The sequence below is a fragment of the Magnolia sinica genome, chromosome 15 (assembly GCF_029962835.1).
Source record: "Magnolia sinica isolate HGM2019 chromosome 15, MsV1, whole genome shotgun sequence".
Lineage (NCBI taxonomy): Eukaryota > Viridiplantae > Streptophyta > Magnoliopsida > Magnoliales > Magnoliaceae > Magnolia > Magnolia sinica.
Genome location: NC_080587.1, coordinates 45,529,118 through 45,548,840, shown reverse-complemented (window position 1 = coordinate 45,548,840; position 19,723 = coordinate 45,529,118). Strand labels below are relative to the sequence as shown.

Here is a 19,723-nt window from a genome sequence, read left to right as displayed (position 1 = left end):
GGTTAGAAGTGCTCTATCTTCCACGAAAGAATCAATCAAGTTGTTATCATGGGAATCATCTTCATCATCTAACTGTTTGACTATTTTGAAAAAGATATTCAACTACAATGTCATATTCCTGAAAGACATACTCATGACTTCATTCCTGCAATTAATGATTACATTTAAAGTGGCAAGGAATGAGCGACCAAGAATGACGGGAATTTGAGTACTCATGTCCACAATGGGTTGAGTATCTGGGACTATAAAATCTACCGAGTAATAGAATTTGTCAACCTGGACCAACACATCCTCGATTATCCCTCTCGGTACACGAACTAAGCAATTAACAAGTTGTAATGTGGTTCAAGTGGGTTTCAAGTCACCCAAACCTAGTTGTTCGTAGATCGATTAAGGAATTAGATTTACGCTCGCTCCTAATTCGAGAAGCGCGTGCTCCATCCGGTAGTTCCCAATTACACAAGCGATGGTTAGGCTATCAGGATCATTGTATTTCTAGGGCATATCTTACTTTAGAATGACACTCACTTTTTCAGTTAAAATTATTTTCTTTTAAATATTTCACCATCTTTTGGTCATACACAAGTCTTTTAGAAATTTAGCATATGAAGGTATTTGCTTAACAACATCTAGTAGAGGAATATTGACCTTCACTTGCTTAAGTACCTCTAGAATATCCTGAGAGTTAGAGAGAGGTTTTAGTGTTATCAACTATTGGTAGAATGGGGCAATTAGCTTGCCTTGAAGTTTCGGTTACAATTCTTGTGGAGCAGTGATAAGTCGATCATCGTTGTCCTCTTCCAGAACCTTAGGCTTTTCAGCCCTAACCAGAATGGTTTTGTTAATGGTCTTGCCACTCCTAAGAGTAGTGATAGATTTAACTTGCTCCATTTGATTTGAAGAGCTTGGATCACTTATCTCATATTGTGGTTTGAGATTGGGGAGAGTTTGAGCAGGAAGCATCCCCTTTTCCCAAATTGTTAAGTGCAACTTTATCATTTGAATAGACGACTTAAGAATTCCCAATGCTGATCTAATATCCTAGTTGACTAGCTCTTGGTATCGAATATGTTTTTGAACCGGATCCTCTTGAGGTTTCCTTTGATTTGGAATTTGATTGAAGAAGTCATGAGGGGTAGCAGTTTGTCCATTCCTCCGGCTAAAGTTTGGAAGATTTCTCCAACGAGGATTGTATGTATTGGAAGTAAGTCCATTAAAAGGTCTTTGGTAATTGTTCACGCCATTAGATTGCTCATTCAGTATTTTCAGTTGTGTGAACTTTGTAAGCACAAATACCGCAAACAGTTTCCTTAACGTTATCCTTCTTTAATTCCATGGTCTTGAATTTTCTTATGAGATTAGACACTTTAGCATTGATATCATCATCCTCTTTCAAAAGGTATAATCTGCCTCTCTCCTTTAATTGAGTGGGCTTAAAAGTGGTGCTTGATTTTAGGGTGGTGTCCCATGATTGTGCATTTTCAGCAAGTCTGTTCAGGCAGTCCCACACATCATCGACATTTTTATTAATAAATTCTCCATTGCACATTGTCTCGACCAATTGGCGCATGGAAGATGTCAGACCATCATAGAAAAAGTGTGTAATGCGCCACGTTTCAAAACCATGTTGTGGGCATGAACAAATAAGATCCTTGAACCTCTCCCACTTGGAAGAATGTTTTATCCTCCTTTTAGACAAAGTTCATGATTGACTTTCTGAGGGTGTTCGTTTTATGATGTGGAAAAAATTTCTTTATGAACTCCCTTATCATGTCATTCCATGTGCCAATAGATCCGGGACGTAGTGAATGCAACCACGTCTTAGCTATCTCTTTCAAAGAAAAGGGAAAGAGTTTCAGTCTGCCCGTGTCCTCAGACATGTTAAAAAAATATAAAGTAGCTATAATCTCGTCAAACTCTTTCAAGAGCAGATATGGACTTTTAGATTCAAGTCCATGGAATTTTGAAAGGAGTTGGATCACCCCTGGCTTAATATCCCTATGTCCCGTATTTTCTGAAAAAACCATGTATGAGGGTGTACTCACCCCCGCCAGTTGTAAATAATCTTGTAAAGTACGAGGTGGGGGTGCTTGTTGCACCTCATTCTCATCCAGAACTTCCTCAACCCATGGTTGAGGTTGTCTTCTCGGTTGATTGGCAGCCATAACTTCTGTCATGCCCCAAACTTGAAAACTGGGCTCACAGAATTTTTGATCGCCGAATCCGGCGCTGGCAGCCTCCGTAGTGCCCCATTCTCGGCTCTCGGCATCTAAGGAGGATTTTCAATGTAAAATTTTTTATTTTTTTATTTTGGATCATAACGACAAGCATAACCAAGTCACAAAACAACATCACCACATATCCACTATATCAAAAACTTTGAGTACAATGCGGAAAGGGAAATACAAATATAAACATTGAAACTCCAAAAGGTCAGCTACATTCTCCTACCTCAATGCTACTGCCATCCAACGTCACATGCACGTAACGGTCATGCATAAGCTTACAAAAAGCTTAGAGGGTGGTGTAAGTGTGTGGGCAGGACAAGTGTCAAGTATGCATTATTAGAGAAATGCGGAAATATGCTGGTCAATCCATGAATACTATCAACCGTACCAAGGTTATGCTATGCAAGGCATGAATGTTATCGACCACACCAAGGTCATGCAATGCAATGCATGAATGCTATCGGCCATACCAAGGCCATGTGATGCGAGGCCTATGTAGCCAAATGTCATATGCAAGATGCAACGCAAGCATGTGGATCCTCATCTGAATCCACATAATAATACAGCTCATCTTTGGAATATCACCAGGGTATAGTACACTCCACACTGACTGTCGCCTCCCTAGCCACATAGCCCAGTGAGTGGAAGAGACTACACTATCCGCCTGACTAGTAGTCTGCCAATACCTACCAGGCTGCGAGTTGGTCAAACTCAGCATAGCTTACAACCCCCTCACTCAGGCGGATAAGGCCACACCCCCTTCCAACAGACCACGACACAGTGAGAGACGCGACCTACTAGTATTTGACACTCATGCGCTCATGTATCCACTCAGTCTAGACGTTGGAGCATCTCCTGATATTAAAAAGGTTCTGGGACTTTCACCCAGAGACATCCTATGTGCCCACAGTGTTAGAGCCAATATTTTCGGTATCCAATCCGACCATCCACGATGTGCCTGTGGAGGTCACGACCCTAATGTCGCTAGGGTGTATAGTGATCATGTCACATAAATGGGAGATGCATGAATCACACTATCTAGTCATGTAGCAATCCTACGCGTACTGTGCTCTCATGTGGGTAACTCCTATCAGTGAGCCCATAAACAATTTACCCAATAGCATATGTTATGATCAGTCACTCCTCATATCAAGCATACATATGATGTGTATGGCCATGAATCATGGTGTTAAACTAAGTGTGTTATATGGTAATGAACTATCTTCATAACAAAGATGGGCCTAGATGGCCTACACACAACAAGTATGGACCTAACAATGGGCCCTAGGGAGAGTTATAATGTGGACATTTAACCATCATTGCTCTTGCAATGTGGATGTCAAACCATCATTGCTCCCCAAGGCATGGCCCGCTATAAACACCATGCATACATTATGGTGGAATCACACATCGCAATGGACCTCATATACATCACATTTATCCCCACACAAAGGCCTCACATATATCTCATTGGGCCTCACTCATGGTCCTTATATACATCACATTGGCTCTCAACCCATGGGCCTCAAATACATCACAATGGGCCTCATATACATCAAGTGGGCCACATCACATGGGCTGCACCAATGGGCCTCATATACATCAAGCGGGCCACATCACATGGGCCCCACCAATGGGCCTCATATACGTCAAGTGGGCCCCATCCACGGGCAGCACCAATGGGCCTCATATACATCAAGTGGGCCGCATCCACGAGCCGCACTAGTGGGCCTCATATATGTTAAGTGAGTTGCATCAATGGGCCGCATATACATCAAGTAGGTCCTATCAATGGGCCACACCAATGGGCCTCATATACATCAAGTGGGCCATATCAATGGGCCGCACCAATGGGCCTCATATACATCAAGTGGGCCACATAAGTGGACGGTATAGATGAAACATGTACAACATGGTGGGCCCTACGATTACTCAATAGGTGGTCCCACCGATCATGGCCGGATAGTGTGGATTATACAACACATACATCATCATGGGGTCCAAGTCCCATGTGAATGGTGTGGACGGCCACACATGCATCATATCAAACCCACCATTTAGATCATGGTGGGTCACGTCTAAAAGGGAAATGAATGGATGGCTTGGAATAAAACACATATATCATGGCTGGCTGCGCACAACAGGGATGAAACACATACATCACTGTGCGTCCCTCACCGCACCGTCCAGATGGACTGTGGATGTAAACTACATACATCAAGATGAGTCCCATCCCACATGTACAGCACGTGTGGGGTGGGCCCCACATGACTATCAATGAATGGATGGTAAGGTTAACAGATACATCATGGTGGCAACCCACCGTCCCAATCATGTGAATAGTGTGGATATGGAATACATACATCAAGGTGGGCCCACCCCACATGTGTGGCATGTGTGGGTGGGTCCCACATCTTAAAAAGGACGGTTTAGATATAACCATACCTCATGTGGGACCACAGGACTTGCTGCGTCAGTACAACAGCTGTATGGGAGGTGGTCCCCACCGTTGGATGGTTGGGATGTAAAATACATATCTAAAAAGTGGGCCCCACCCCACACATGTGGCATGTGTCAGTGGGTCCAACCCGTCAGAAAAATGGACTGGCAGTCTGGAAATAATGCTACCTCGTGATCAGACCCCCGGGACTTGCTAGCATTAACACAGCAGCATAGCTGCTGGGACTCACTGTCACTACCAATGGACGGCTTGTAAGATCAAGCTGATACATGTGTTTTCTCTTCATATAGGTGGCCTGCCCTAGACAGTAATGCTTGCTAGACGTCTGTAAGGTGGACCCCACAATGGGCAGTGTGGGTATAAAAATTCATACATCACGGCGAGCCACTGCCCTGGGTGGATGACATTGATATAAGGCACATACATCACATGTGTTTCCCACATGCATGTGGTCCACCTGATTGGATCAAATTGATATTGGTATTTTCCTTTCATCATGGCTAGTCCAAAAACGGGCAGCAATGTGAGCCCCATTCACAGGATAGACAACATGACAAGAATGCATCATGGAGGGCTAGTTGACCTTGGACGGTCTGGATGTGCTATGCACATCAGGTGGGCCACACATCATGATCATCATCAAGAAAAAAAGAAAGAGAGGGAGGGAGAAAGAAATGGCGAAGATGGGAGGAGCTCCGCCACTATAAGCTCCTCCATGAACATACATCAAGATGGGTCCCATCACAAGTGGGGCTTACATCAAACTGAATATCTAAGGCTATGAACACCCACCATTGGATCTTCTTGGTCCGATGGAATGCAAACTCCTTGTCTCTCTCTTTGATGGAGGTTGTGAGGATTGAAGGGCTAGGATAAGGGATATTAGGGTAGGAAGTGGGTAACACTTGTCTCTTTTCTCCTTATTCTTTTTCTCTCTTAGTTGCCAGGGAAAATGGTAGAGAATGAGTGAAAGACGGGAGATGTAAGGGGAGAGGGATGGGATGAGAGGTATTGTGGTGTAAGGAGAGATGGCATGAGGGTTGACTTATGGGAGGTGAGGTGGCATGGGGTATGGGTTATTTGTCTTTGTTGGTAAGAAAGGGATGGGAGAGGCATGGGTTGTGTACTTAACTTGTGATTAATTGATTGATGTGATAAGTTCTAGACATTCTCCTAGAATTTGTAATGTATGGTGTTCTTCGAAATATACGTGGGCCCATAACTCCTGGACTGGGTATCGCATCGGTGCGGCGTTAGAACCGCGGTGACAGTACCGTTGCGATAGTACAAGTTTCAAGTCAAGCTGACTCAGATCTATGGGATGCAACTTAGGGTCACATGCAAAAGCCGATTACAGGTCGCGGGTTGCCAGAATTCAACAAGGAGGATCGCGGGAGTCTATGAAATGGTACAGACTAAGATACGGGCCTTACATACTTCAATTAACTCTGTGGATCTCGAGTGGTGTCTAATCCTGTGATGGATAGATAACCCCTCAACTAATACTCCTTCACTCAAAAGATGTCGAGTGTTGTCACGAACCCACTTGGGCATGAAACACTCTCAGTCCTTAATTTTAGATTCTAACTTAAACCTAAAAAGGAAAAGAGGGAATAAGAATTCTGAAAAAAGAAAGGAAGAGAATTAAAAAAAAAAGTTACTAAATTGGAAGTTCCTAATTTAAGATCCTATAAAACAAAACAAAAGAAATCAGTTTCTAAAAACAGAAATTCTAAAATTAGCAAGTTTCTAAAAACAGAAATAGAAAGATGAGTTAGTTTCTAAAAAAGCAATCCTAGAATTAGAATGTTTCTAAACTAAAATTAGAAAATAGGTCTAAGAAAAATAAAAAAAGGAAATTTTCTAAAAAAGTTAGTTTCTAAAAAAAAAATAGGAAAGAACTTAACCTAAAAATAGAAAGTATAAAAACTCTAATCTTAACCTAATTCAAAAACTAGTTAATCTCAGAAAAATGCAACCATTAATCCCCGACAACGGTGCCAAAAACTTGTTCACAACCCCAACTGTAGGGTTGCGATGTAGTAATAATCTCGGTGAGACTGAGATCGAATCCACAGGGACTAATCTTGTACGTTTTCAAAAGTAACTAGAACTAGAAATAGAAGAAGATGTGAATCTAAATATGAATTAATTAAGAGAGTAATTGTGATTAAAGTAATTAAAACTAACAAATTCAAAGGTGGTAAGTAGGGTTTTCATGGATCCACTTGTAGTGATTAGGGAGATATATGCTTAATTCAAGGACACATCTCGAATCAGAGTCTCATCTTATCCAATTGGAAGATATCTTACTGAAACCAAATTTGAACTTCCTTTGACCTAATTCTCAATGGATGAGAGTTGTGATAATTGGAAGTGATTCCATCATAAAACCATGCCCAGGAGACAAGGCAAATAATAGGATTTACCAATCCCACAAGCAACATGTGAGAATTGTGAAAGTTAGGAAGGATTCCATCATCCAACCATGCCCAAGGGACGATGGTGAACAATAGGATTTCCTAATTTCACAATCTTAATACATGAAAATAATGTACTCAAAGCTATCGTAGCTCTATTGTAATTTGAGTCACAACAAACCATTAAAAACTGAAAGTTTTCTTAAATATCAAACTAGAATCAAAGATAGTTAAACTTAAACATGAATCAAAGCAAAACAAAACATCCCATCATGCTACAAGCTTCACCTCTTAGCCCTAGCTAAGAGGTTTAGCTAACCATAGACATGATTGAACTAAAATCTGTTAAGAAAAGTATAAAAATAACTAAGGAAAGGGAAGAAAAATTCTTGGCGACGGCTTCTCCACACTTTTACTCCACTCCTCAAACCTTAGAAAATGCCTAGGAACATCCTAGGGATCCCTATTTATAGTTTTATAACTCAAACTTTCATACCGAGTTGGAAAAATTTGGAAACCGCCTCGAATTTACGCAGTCCGTGTGCTGTTTGCGTAACCTTAGATGAGTCAAGGAAATCCTTCGACAAGGTGAGGGCACATTTGACTGGTCAAGGTTTTCCTTCAAGTAGTCAAGGATGACAGAATTTTTGAGGATTTTGTTGCTAGAGTTCGAGTCGAGTAATCTTTGACTAGTAGAACAGGAGCCTTCGACTGGTTGAAGATGTGCTTAGACTAGTCGAAGGATGCATATTTTTAGGGTTCCTTTTTTCACTTCAAGTCTTCAATGCTTTTCATTCCTCACTTGGTTTTCTTGGATCTTTGGCATGTGAATTCTTCATTCTTGGTCTCGTAAGATCTATCATTGGCTTTGGTGATTCGTGAGTATTAAATCCATGCATTTAACATCCTTTTCAATCCAAGCTCTTAAATTCACCTTACAACACAAACATGATTAAAATAGAACATTAAGCATTATCATGTTCATAAAACCAAGTAATAAATGAGGTCTAATATGTAATATTTGACCCTCAACACATAACAACTTTCTTCCACGATGGACTGACTCTTCCATGCGCCAATTTATCGAGACGATGTGCAATATGGAGTTCATGAACAAAAATGTCAATGAGGTGTGGGATTACTTTGACAAACTCACTAAAACCACACAATCATGGGACATCTCTCCAAAATCTAACACCACATCTAAGCTTACTCAAGTAAGGGAGAGAGGTGGGATATACTAACTGAAAGAGGATGAGGATATAAATGCTAAAGTGGCCAGTCTCGCAAGGAAGGTCGAGGCCATATAACTTAAGAAGGATAAGGCTAGGGAAGTTGTTCATGGTATTTATGCTTGCAACATACATACAACTGAAAATTGCCCAACGATACCTGCTTTTTAAGAGGCACTGAACGAGTAATCGAATGCTATGAACAACTATCAAAGACCTTTCAATGGACCCATCTCTAACACATGCAATTTTAGTTAGAGAAATCATCCGAACATCAGTTAGAGGAATGGACAAACTGCTACTCCTCAAGGAATCCCTAACTAATTCTTGAATCAAGGAAAACCTCATGAGGATCCGGTCTAAAAACATATTCAAAACCAAGAGCTTATCAGTTAGAGTATATTGCAAACCCTTCAAGACCTTTCAAAGGCATACAAGGGCGTGAGACAAAATTTAATTGGGGAAAAAGGGATTCTTCCAACACAACCTTTCCCCAATCCTAAACCACAATACAAAATAAGTGATCCAAGCTCTTCAAATTAAATGGAGCAAGCTAAGTCTATCACCACTCATAGGAGTGGGAAGATAATTGATAAATCTATTCCAGTAAGGGCTAAAAAGTCTAAGGACTCAGAATTAGATGAAACTGATAGACCTATCAACACTCCACATGGATTAGAGCCGGAACCTCTGAGCAAGCCGATTGCTCCATTCCCCCAACGGTTGATTGCACCAAGACCTTTCTATAACTCTCAGGACATTCTAGAGGTGTTAAAACAAGTGAAGGTCAATATTCCTTTACTGGATACGTTTAAACAAATATCTCCATATGCCAAATTTTTGAAGGACTTGTGCACAACTAAGAGGCGGAAAAGTATCAAAAAGAAAATTTTTCTGATAGAAAAAGTGAGTGTCATCCTAAAGTAAGATGTGTCACGGAAATACAAAGATCCCGATAGCCCAACCATTGATTATGTAATTGGGAATTACCGCATTGAGCACGCACTTCTTGATTTAGGAGTGAGTGTAAATCTGATCCCATATTCGGTCTACGAACATTTGGGTCAAGATGAATTAAAACCCACCTGGACTACATTATAACTTGTCGATTGCTTAGTTCATGTATCGAGAGGTGTAATTGAGGATGTGTTGGTCCAAGTTGATAAATTCTACTATCCGGTAGATTTTATTATCTTGGATGACTAACACATCATGGACATGAGCACTCAAATTCCTATCATTCTTGGTTGCCCATTCCTTGTCACATCAAATGCAATCATTAATTGTAAGAATGGAGTCATGAGTTTGTCGTTTGGAAATATGATATTAGAGTTGAATATCTTTTTCAATACGGGTAAACAGTTAGAAGACGATGATGATTCCCACGATCTTAACTTGATGGATTCTTTCGTGGAGGATTGAACTCTGATGACCATGTCCTTCAACCCTCTAGAGACATGCCTGGCCCACTCCCATGATTTGGACGATGAAATGATTAGGGAGATGGGGACCATACTGGATATCATGCCGGTACTTGAAGTTAACCGGTGGAGGCCACAATTTGAAGAATTGCCTCAAAATGATGTAGTACCTCTACCGTCTAACTCAAGGCACCGAAGCATGACCTAAAACCTTTGAACTCTTATTTGAAATATGTCTATTTAGGTCAAGATGAGACATATCTGGTGGTTATTTCTTTCCACCTTGAGCAAGAATAAGAAAGTATGCTCATCTCTATTATCATTGAGCATAAGGGAGCCCTTGGATGGTTAATTACGAACCTTAAGGAAATTGACCATTCGATTTGTACTCATCTCATTTATTAGATGATAATGCGAAGACCTCTCGATAGCCACAACATAGATTAAATCCAAACATGAAGGAAGTGGTTAAGGTTAAGGTTCTTAAGCAATTGGATGTGGGTATCATATACCTTATATCCAATAGTCAGTAGGTGAGTCTAACTCAGGTGGTTCCTAAGAAGTCCGGAATCACCATCGTAACCAATGTAAATAATGAACTCATGCCAACTATAGTTACTATTGGTTAGAGAATGTGCATTGACTACAGGAAGTTGAATACCGTCACGAGCAATGACCACTTTCCTTTGCCCTTTATTGATCAAATCTTGGAGAGGCTAGCTAGTCATTCCTATTACTATTTTCTTAACGGGTATTCGGGCTACATCCATATAGAGATAGCCCCTAAAGATCAGGAAAAGACCACATTCACATGTCCCTTTGACACTTTTGCTTACCAAAGGATGTCATTCGGACTATGTAATACCCCCGCCACTTTTCAGCGATGCATGATGAGTATTTTTTCTGACATGGTAGGGCAATATTTAGAGGTCTTCATGGACGAATTCTCCGTCTTTGGTCCATCCTTCAACGATTATTTGGAGAATCTTAAATATTTGCTGAAGCGATGTAAGGAAAAGAATTTGGAACTGGATTGGGAGAAGTGTCATTTCATGGTTTGTAAGGGGATTGTCCTTAGACATATTATCTCGTCCAAGGGAATTAAGGTAGATAAGGCTAAGATTGATCTTATCTCTAACTTACCTCTACCTAAGAACATAAGAGATGTGCGATCCTTTTTAGGACACGCTGGATTTTACAGAAGATTCATAAAGGGCTTTAGTCATCTCTCTCATCCTTTATGCAATCTACTTCAAAAGGATATTCCATACGAGTGGACTGAGCAATGCCTGAAAGCTTTTTCTAAGCTCAAGGGCATGTTAACAACTGCACCTATCATGCAGCCACCCGACTGGAGCCTTCCTTTTGAACTTATGTGCGGCATGTCTGACTATGGTCTTGGGGCAGTTTTAAGCTAGATAAAAGAAAAGAGGCCCAACGTTATTCATTACACAAGTAGAACTCTAAATCCTACCTAAGTGAACTACTCTATTACAGAAAAGGAACTCTTAGCTGTAGTGTTCGCTTTGGACAAATTTAGGTCCTACTTAATTTGATCCAAGATCGTCATTTACACAGATCATGCAACGCTCAAGTATCTTCTTTCTAAGAATGATGTTAAGCCCCACCTGATAAGATAGATCCTCTTACTCCAAGAATTCGATTTGAAAATAAAAGATAAAAAGAGAGTAGAGAATGTAGTGGCTAACCATCTTTCTTGCCTTGATCTCTCTGATTCTCTTGAGATGACACATATAAATGACATGTTCCCTAACGAACAACTGTTTAAAGTCTCCTATTCACCTTGGTTTGCAGATATTGCTAATCATCTGGCTACACGTTTCACACCCACACATTGGACTGCACAAAATAAGAAAAAGTTCTTTATCGAGGTACGTAAATTCTTCTAAGATGATCTATATCTGTTTAAATATTTCCTAGACCAAATCTTAAGGAGATGTGTGCCAGATAATGAACAACAAAGTGTTATCTCCTTCTGTCATTCTCAGACCTGTTGTGGTCACTTTTCTGCTAAAAAGACCACAGCCAAAATTTTGCAGTGCGGCTTTTACTAGCCCACTATGCTCAAGGATACTCATGAGTTTTGCAAAGTTTGTGAGTATTGTTAGAAATTGGGAGCATTGTCATGTTGAAACATGATGCTCTTGAACCCCATTTTAATCATTGAAGCATTTGATTGCCGGGGCATCGATTTCATAAGACCATTACCCCAATCTTTTAGAAATTTTTATATTTTTCTCATTGTAGACTATGTCACTAAATGGGTTGAAGCAATCCCATGCCAGAACAATGATCATCAAACGGTCATTAAATTCTTAAAAGAGAACATCCTTTCTCGGTTCAGAACACCTCCAACCATCTTTAGTGATGGAAGTTCACATTTTTGTAATAGAGCATTTGCAAACTTAATGAAGAAATATGGCATCTCCCACAAAGTGAGCACTCCATACCACCCACAAACAAGTGGGTAAGCTGAGATTTTCAATAGGAAAATTGAACACATCTTGGAAAAGATAGTTAACCTTGACCTTAAGGATTGGTCAATTCGATTGACCGATGCCTTATAGGCTTATCGTACTGCATTCAAAACCCCTATTGGAATGTTGTTATTTATACTTGTCTATGGGAAGGCTTGCCACTTGCCTGTGGAGTTGGAGCATAGAGCCTACTGGGCTATTAAAAATCTGAATTTCAATCTGAACAATGCTGGCTCGCTAAACAAACTTTAGTTGAATGAACTTAAAGAAATCCTTAATGATGCGTACGAGAACTGGAGAATTTACATGGATAGGATGAAAGTGTTTCATGACCAACACATTCTTTAAAAATCATTCACACTAGGTCAGAAAGTCCTCTTATACAATTCTCAGTTAGATCTCTTCCTGGAAAAACCCTGATCTCGTTGGACCGGCCCTTTCACTATTACTAATGTGTATCCTCAAGAAGCTGCCGAGATAAAGAATCCAATGAATGACAATGAATTCAGAGTAAATGGACATTGATTAAAGCCATTTGTTGAGAAATTTGATTCAGAACACATATCCATACCTCTAACCGATCCTATGTACTAGGATTGATCTCCTAGTCTAATGGAGGTATAGGTAAGTTTATCACTTTTATAGGACTAGGGTAGTTTGCTTCCGCTGTTTTAGGATAGTTTGCTTATACTTTGTTGAGTTTTGATTGGTGCTAACCTGTCACGCTCCAAACTCGAAAATCGGGCTGATAAAATTTTCGATTGCCGAATCCGGCACTGACAGCCTCCATAGTACCCCATTTTCGGCTCCCGACACCCATACACCAGGTTCCGATTCTGAGATCCTATAAGGAGGATTGCAAATAAGATTTTGATTCAGCATAAGCATAACCATAAGCATAACCTATGAATAATAACCATAAGAACATTACAAAATCCACTATGATAAAAAACTTTGAGTACAATGCGTATGAAGGGAAATACAAGATAATGATAATAACGGAAACTCTAAAAGCTTGACTGCACGCTCCTACTGCGGCGAAGTTACGGCTGCGTCCGGGCATCACCTGTACGCATCAATAATTCATAAGCTTATAGAGAGCTTAGAGGGTGGTGTAAATGTGTATACAGTATGAACGTGCTCAGAATGCAATGTCAGAGTAATGTGGAATCATGCTGATGGGTACATGAATGCAATCAGCCATACCAAGGCTATGCGGTGCAAGATATGAATGTTATCGGCCATATCAAGACCATGCGATGTGAGATGCAACTCAAGCATGCCAATCCTCATCCAAATCCACATATCAATACAACTCATCAAATATCAGTACAGTTCTCATTCTGGGTAATCACTGGGGCCTAGTACACTCTAGCCAGCTTGTCGCCCCTATCCGAATGCACAACTGGGTGAGTGAAAGAGACCTCACTATCCGCCTGCCAATATCGGGCCCGACTCGTTGATAGCGGACCTATTCCTCAAGTTGGCCAAACTCAACTTAGAAATTGCCCCCTCACTTAGGTGGGTAAGGTCACACCCCTTTCCAACCGACAACAACACAGTGGGAGATGCGGCCTACTGGTATACAGCCCTCCCGCGCTCATGTATCCACTCGGTCTCGACGTTGGAGTCATCCTTTATTACCAATAGGTTTAGGGATTTTCACCCAGGAACATTTATGGCGCCCCGATGCTAGAAATAGTATTTTCGGTATCTGATCTTGTCATCCACGATGTGCCTATGGAGGCCACAACCCTGATGTTGTTAGGGCGTATAGTGATCACAATCACACAAATGCAAAGTGCATGAGTCACACAGTCTAATCATGCATTAATCCTGAGCATACTGTGCGCTTATGGGGGATAACTTTGCCTATTAAGGAGTCCCATAAACTACCTGCATTATGGCATATGCAATGGCCAGTCACATCACATAACAAGCATATAGATGATGTGTATGGGCATATATCATAATCTTATGCTATCACAAACTCATAATCAGCAACGGCAGCCGGTATCAGCAATCGACATCGATAATCATCATCGATAATCAACGTTGACGCAAGGCGAGGTCCACAGATGGATGACCAATGATGGATCAATTAAAATCAATGGGGCCCAAGCGTTTGGGTTAACACACTAGAGAATGATGAGGAAGGGCCTAACAAGGTCTATGGGAAGGTCACAATGTGGACGTCCAACTATCATTGCCCATCAATGTGGACCTTTAACCAACATTGCTCCCAAGGATCAATCGTATAATGGACCCACGGTCTCATACAAGGGTCTAATACACATCATCATGGCCCTTGCTTATGCGGCATATTCACATCCCATTGGGCCTCACTCATGGGCCAATGTATATAACAACGGGCCAAATCAATTGGGTCGATCAAATGGGCCGATACAAATGGGTCGAGTCAATGGCCGAGATCAAATGGGCCCCCAAATACATCAAATCGGGTCTCATCAAGTGGGCCCCAAATACATTAAATCAGGACTCATCAAGTGGGCCCCAAATACGTCAAATTAAGCTCATTAAGTGGGCACCTAATACATTAAATGGGCCATACCAACTACACCCTTCATCCGTTGTTAGAGATCATTTTAGAGCATTATTTTAAAAAAAAAACATATCCAAAGGATCATCTGGACCATACCACAACCACAAATAATAGTGGTGATAAAGATTTCCACCATTAAATTCCAATGGGCCCTACCATAGCATTTAATTTCCATCCAGTCTGTTCATAAGTTCACAAATACCAAGTATTAAGAGGATAAACAAGTATCATATTGGTCCAAACTTCTGTACCCAAAGGGTTTCAATGGTAAACGTCCAAACCCATTATTTTCTGTAGTGTGGTCCACATGATATTATATCTGCCTTATTTCTCTTCCCAAGCCCGAGGACGAGCTCACCAAATGGATGGATGGTTTGGATGAGAACAACCATCAAAGTGGGGCACTGACCATCTAGCAGATGGACGGTCAGATTCTACTAAGTGAATAGACAGTTTACATGGAGCACTTAAATCATGGTGAAGCCACTGACCGTCTAGCAGATGAACAACCAGATTGCTGCCAACTAGATGGATAGTTGGGATACAACTCATGCACCAGGGTGGGAATCCACATACGTGGCCCACCAGAGCTCGTCAAATGGATAGATGGCTGGATGTACGCCACTGTCAAGGAGGGTGGGTCCCACATCCCAGATGTGGAGGACCCACACACATCATGGCTGGCCCCCACCGTTGCTACCTTGGACAGTTGGGATGGGCACCACGTCACTGGGTCCCACAGACCCCACTGACGTCAATACAACAACTATATAGCTGTTGTATGCATTTCAAACGCACAGGTGGGTCCCACATGGGGCCCACCACAATTTATATAAAATCTAATATATATACATATTTTTATTAAATATACTATATATATATATTATATCCACCTAGCATCCAACGTCTAACAATGGATGACTGGATGTACTTGGTGGAGATATCACATGGGTGTGGCCCACCTAATTACATGTAATATAATATTATATATGATATATATATATGTATACGTGTGTGTGTGAGAGAGTGTAAGAGATGGCAGTGTTGCTGGCCATTTGGTATTGGATGACCCTCAATCAAGAATGCAAAAGTGGGTCCACACGTGTGGGACCCACCAGCCCTGGAATGAGCTAATACTTGTGTTTTCCTCTTCGTCCAGGTCTGATGGATGCTGACATGGTAGGCCCGCCTAAATAGTAGTGCGGTCCATGTGGTGGACAAAATGGATAAAAAATATATCAAGATGGACCATGGAATATGGGAGAGAGAGAGAGAGAGAGAGATCGTGATGAAGAGGAGGGACCGCGCCACTATGGGCCCTCCATTTCTTACATTGTACACTTCAAACGGGTCCCACCACATGTGGTCCCAAAAAAATGAAATTTAACGATGGATCACCCACCCATCTGCCTTCTTCGTAGCTCCTTGGACTCTTATGCTCCTTACCTTCAATTTTAATGGAGGTTAATGGAGAATGAGTGGTTGAGATGGGAGATGAGAAGGTGGGCCACACTTAGTTTTTGGTAGAGAGCTTGGACGTTGGAAGCTCTCATGGGATTTGGGAATTGCTTAAAGAATGAGAGGGAGAGAGGAATGATGGATTGATATAGGATGGGTGTTGTAAGGAAGGAGATGGAGAGGTAAGGTTTTGTTTGAAATTTGGAAAAAAGAGGGATGGGTAGGGAGAGAGAGAGAGAGAGTTGACTTGTGGAAAAGAGGGAGTGGTCATTTGTACTTGGGATAGGGTGAGGTGGCATTGAGGTATGGTGGTATCCTTGACTTGATTTGATGTGACATGTAGTAGAGATTCTCTTGGAATTCACAACGCGTGATGTTTCTTTAGAATGAATGTAGGCCCACATGTCCTGACTCGAGTATCGGGTCAGTGTGCGAGTCACGACGTTGGAACCGTGGCGACGGCACGGTCACTAGGGTACAAGTTTCATGTCAAGCTGACTTCGGTATACATGACTCGACTTAGGATTGTATGCAAACATCGGATACAGGTTGAGGGTTATCGAAATTCAACCAGGAGGACTGCAGAAGCCTACGAAATAGTACGGTCTAAGATATGGGTTTTACAACTCTCCCCTCCAAATAAAAATTTCGTCCTCAAAATTTACACAATCATCACAACTAGACATAAATGGAAGAGGAAATAAAGCATCATCATATAAAATCAAAGACATCATATAAGATACAATATATAACCAATCATCGAAGAGATGGGGATAGCGCTTTCGAATCTCGGCCTCACGCTCCCAAGATGCCTCATCAACAGAATTGTGACCCCACTGAACTTTCACCAAGGGAATGACCTTAGTCTGGCAGACCTGCTCCTTCCGATCAAGGATACGAACTAGCTGCTCAATGTAAGAAGCATCCTCACAAACCTCCAACGACTGCCAATCAATAACAAGAACGATGTCTGACCCACACTTCCTCAGCATAGAGACATGGAAAACATTGTAGACGCCAGACAACTGAGATGGCAAGGCAAGCCGATAGGCCACCACACCAATGCGTCTAGTGATCTCGAAAGGTCCTATAAATCTCGAGGCAAGCTTACCCTTTGCTCTAAATCAAACTATGCCCTTCATGGGTGAGACCTTAAGATACACTGTCCCAACAGTGAACTCCAAGGGACGACGCCGACGATCAACAAAACTCTTCTACTGGATCTGAGCTATGTGCATCCTCTACCTGATGATATCGATAGCCTCTAACGTCTACTGCACAAGCTCGGGACCTAGGAGACGTCGCTCTCCGACATCGGTCTAACAACTCGGAGATCTACACGGTCTGCCATATAATGCCTCAAAAGGAACCATGCCAATGGTTGACTGATAACTGTTGTTGTATGCGAACTCAGCCAATCACAGATGCTTATCTCAACTAACCGAGAAGTTGATCGCATAAGCTCTGAGCATAACCTCAAGGATCTGGTTGACCCTTTCGGTTTATCCATTGGTTTAGGGATGATACGCGGTGCTGAGCTGCAAATCAGTGCTCATTACTCTCTGAAAGCTCCTCCAAAACTGAGACGTGAACTTCGTGTCTCAGTCTGAAACGATCGAGACAGGAACACTATGTAGTCTCACGATCTCATCAACAAATAGGCTGACGAGTCGGTCGGAATGCTAAGTCTCACAAATCACAAGAAAATGTGTTGACTTCGTCAGGCGATCCAAGGCGACCCAGATGGCGTCATGACTACGCTGAGTCCTCGGCAAGCCTATAATGAAATCTATTGATATGTGCTCCCACTTCCATGTCGGGACGCTCAATGGCTGCAATGGACCAGGGGGTCTTTGATGATCGGCCTTGACACGCTGGCATGTGTCACACTCGGCTACAAAACTAGCGATCTGTCGCTTCATCCCCACCCAAAAATACTGTCTCCTCATATCAAGATACATCTTCGCTGAGCCAGGGTGGATAGAAAGCCGCGATCGATGTGCCTCGGTCATAAGATCTCTACGCAAGTTAGGAATATCCGGGACACATAATCAGCCTCTGAAGCGAAGTCCACCATCAGAACCAATCTACTAATCTGTCTGACTCTCAAATGCTGCCTCTGCTGGTAATCCTATAACGACTGTCTATCTGTCAAGCCTCGATCACCCTTGCAACAAGAGAGGGTTGAATCGACAAGCTCGATAGCTGAATGATAGAAGACTGCAGACTAAAATTAAAGTCATACTCTGATATATCCTCGAGCATCCTCCACTCCTGAATCATCATGTGTACCAATAGGCCTCGTGGCTGACGGCTGAGGGCATCTATCACCACATTTGCATTGCTTGGGTGGTACTGGAGGTGAAAATCATAGTCCTTTAGGAGCTCCATCCAGCATCTCTGTCGCATGTTCAGCTCGGACTGAGAAAATAGATACTTTAAGCTCTTGTGGTCAGAGAAGAGCTCGAACTCCACACATTCAATGCGAAGACGACTGCTGCTAGCTCCAAATCATGCTTGGGGTTGTTCAGCTCATGTACCTTGAGCTGGAGAGACGGGAAGCCTACAGGCCTACTGTGTTGCATCAAGACAGCACCTAAACTAATATGTGAAGCATCAGTAAATACAACAAATCCATCACTCCCAGAGGGAAGAATGAGGATAGGGGCAGACGTTAGACGGTCCTTCAGCTCCACGAATGCCTACTCACTTGTGTCAGTCCAAACAAAATCTGCACCCTTCCGAGTTAACCTAGTCAATGGGGCTGCAATATGGGAGAAACCCTCAATGAAACGTCGATAGTATCCTGTTAAACCAAGGAAACTACGGATCTCGGCTATAGTAGTGGCTGGCCCCATTGATGTACTGCCTCAACCTTCAAGGGGTCCACTGCGACACCCTCCCTCGTCACCACGTGACCGAGGAACTTCACCTCCTCCTGTCAAAACTCACACTTCTCCAACTTCGTATACAACTACTGGGCATGGAGGGTCTGCAAAGCGATCTCCAGATGTTGTATATGATCCTCACGGGTCCTCGAATATATCAGAATATCATCGATGAAGACCAAAACAAACTGATCGAGATATGGATGAAAGACCTCCTTCATCAACTACATGAAGACCACGGTGTGCATTGATCAGTCCGAAGGACATGACCTGAAACTCAAAATGACTATAATGCGTCCTGAAAGCTGTCTTCGAGATGTCCTCCTCTCGGACTCGAATATGATGATAACCGGAACGTAGGTCAATCTTCGGAAAGAACTATGCACGCTACAGTTGATCAAATAAATCATCTATCCTCAGGAGCGGGTACTTGTTCTTAATTATGACCCGGTTGAGCTCGCGGTAATCCACGTAGAGCCTCAACGAGCCATCCTTATTCCTGACGAAGAGTATCGGTGCTCCCCATGGAGAACTACTCGGACGGATGAATCCCA

General features: G+C 42.1%; 1 non-coding gene across 1 annotated transcript; it reads left to right on the top strand.

Annotated features, from left to right (window-relative positions):
- Positions 1 to 1,619: 1,619 nt before the first annotated feature.
- LOC131228354 (small nucleolar RNA R71) lies at positions 1,620 to 1,724 on the top strand. Its single transcript, XR_009162859.1, has one exon. It is a non-coding gene; the product is annotated as a small nucleolar RNA R71 (small nucleolar RNA).
- Positions 1,725 to 19,723: the final 17,999 nt, after the last annotated feature.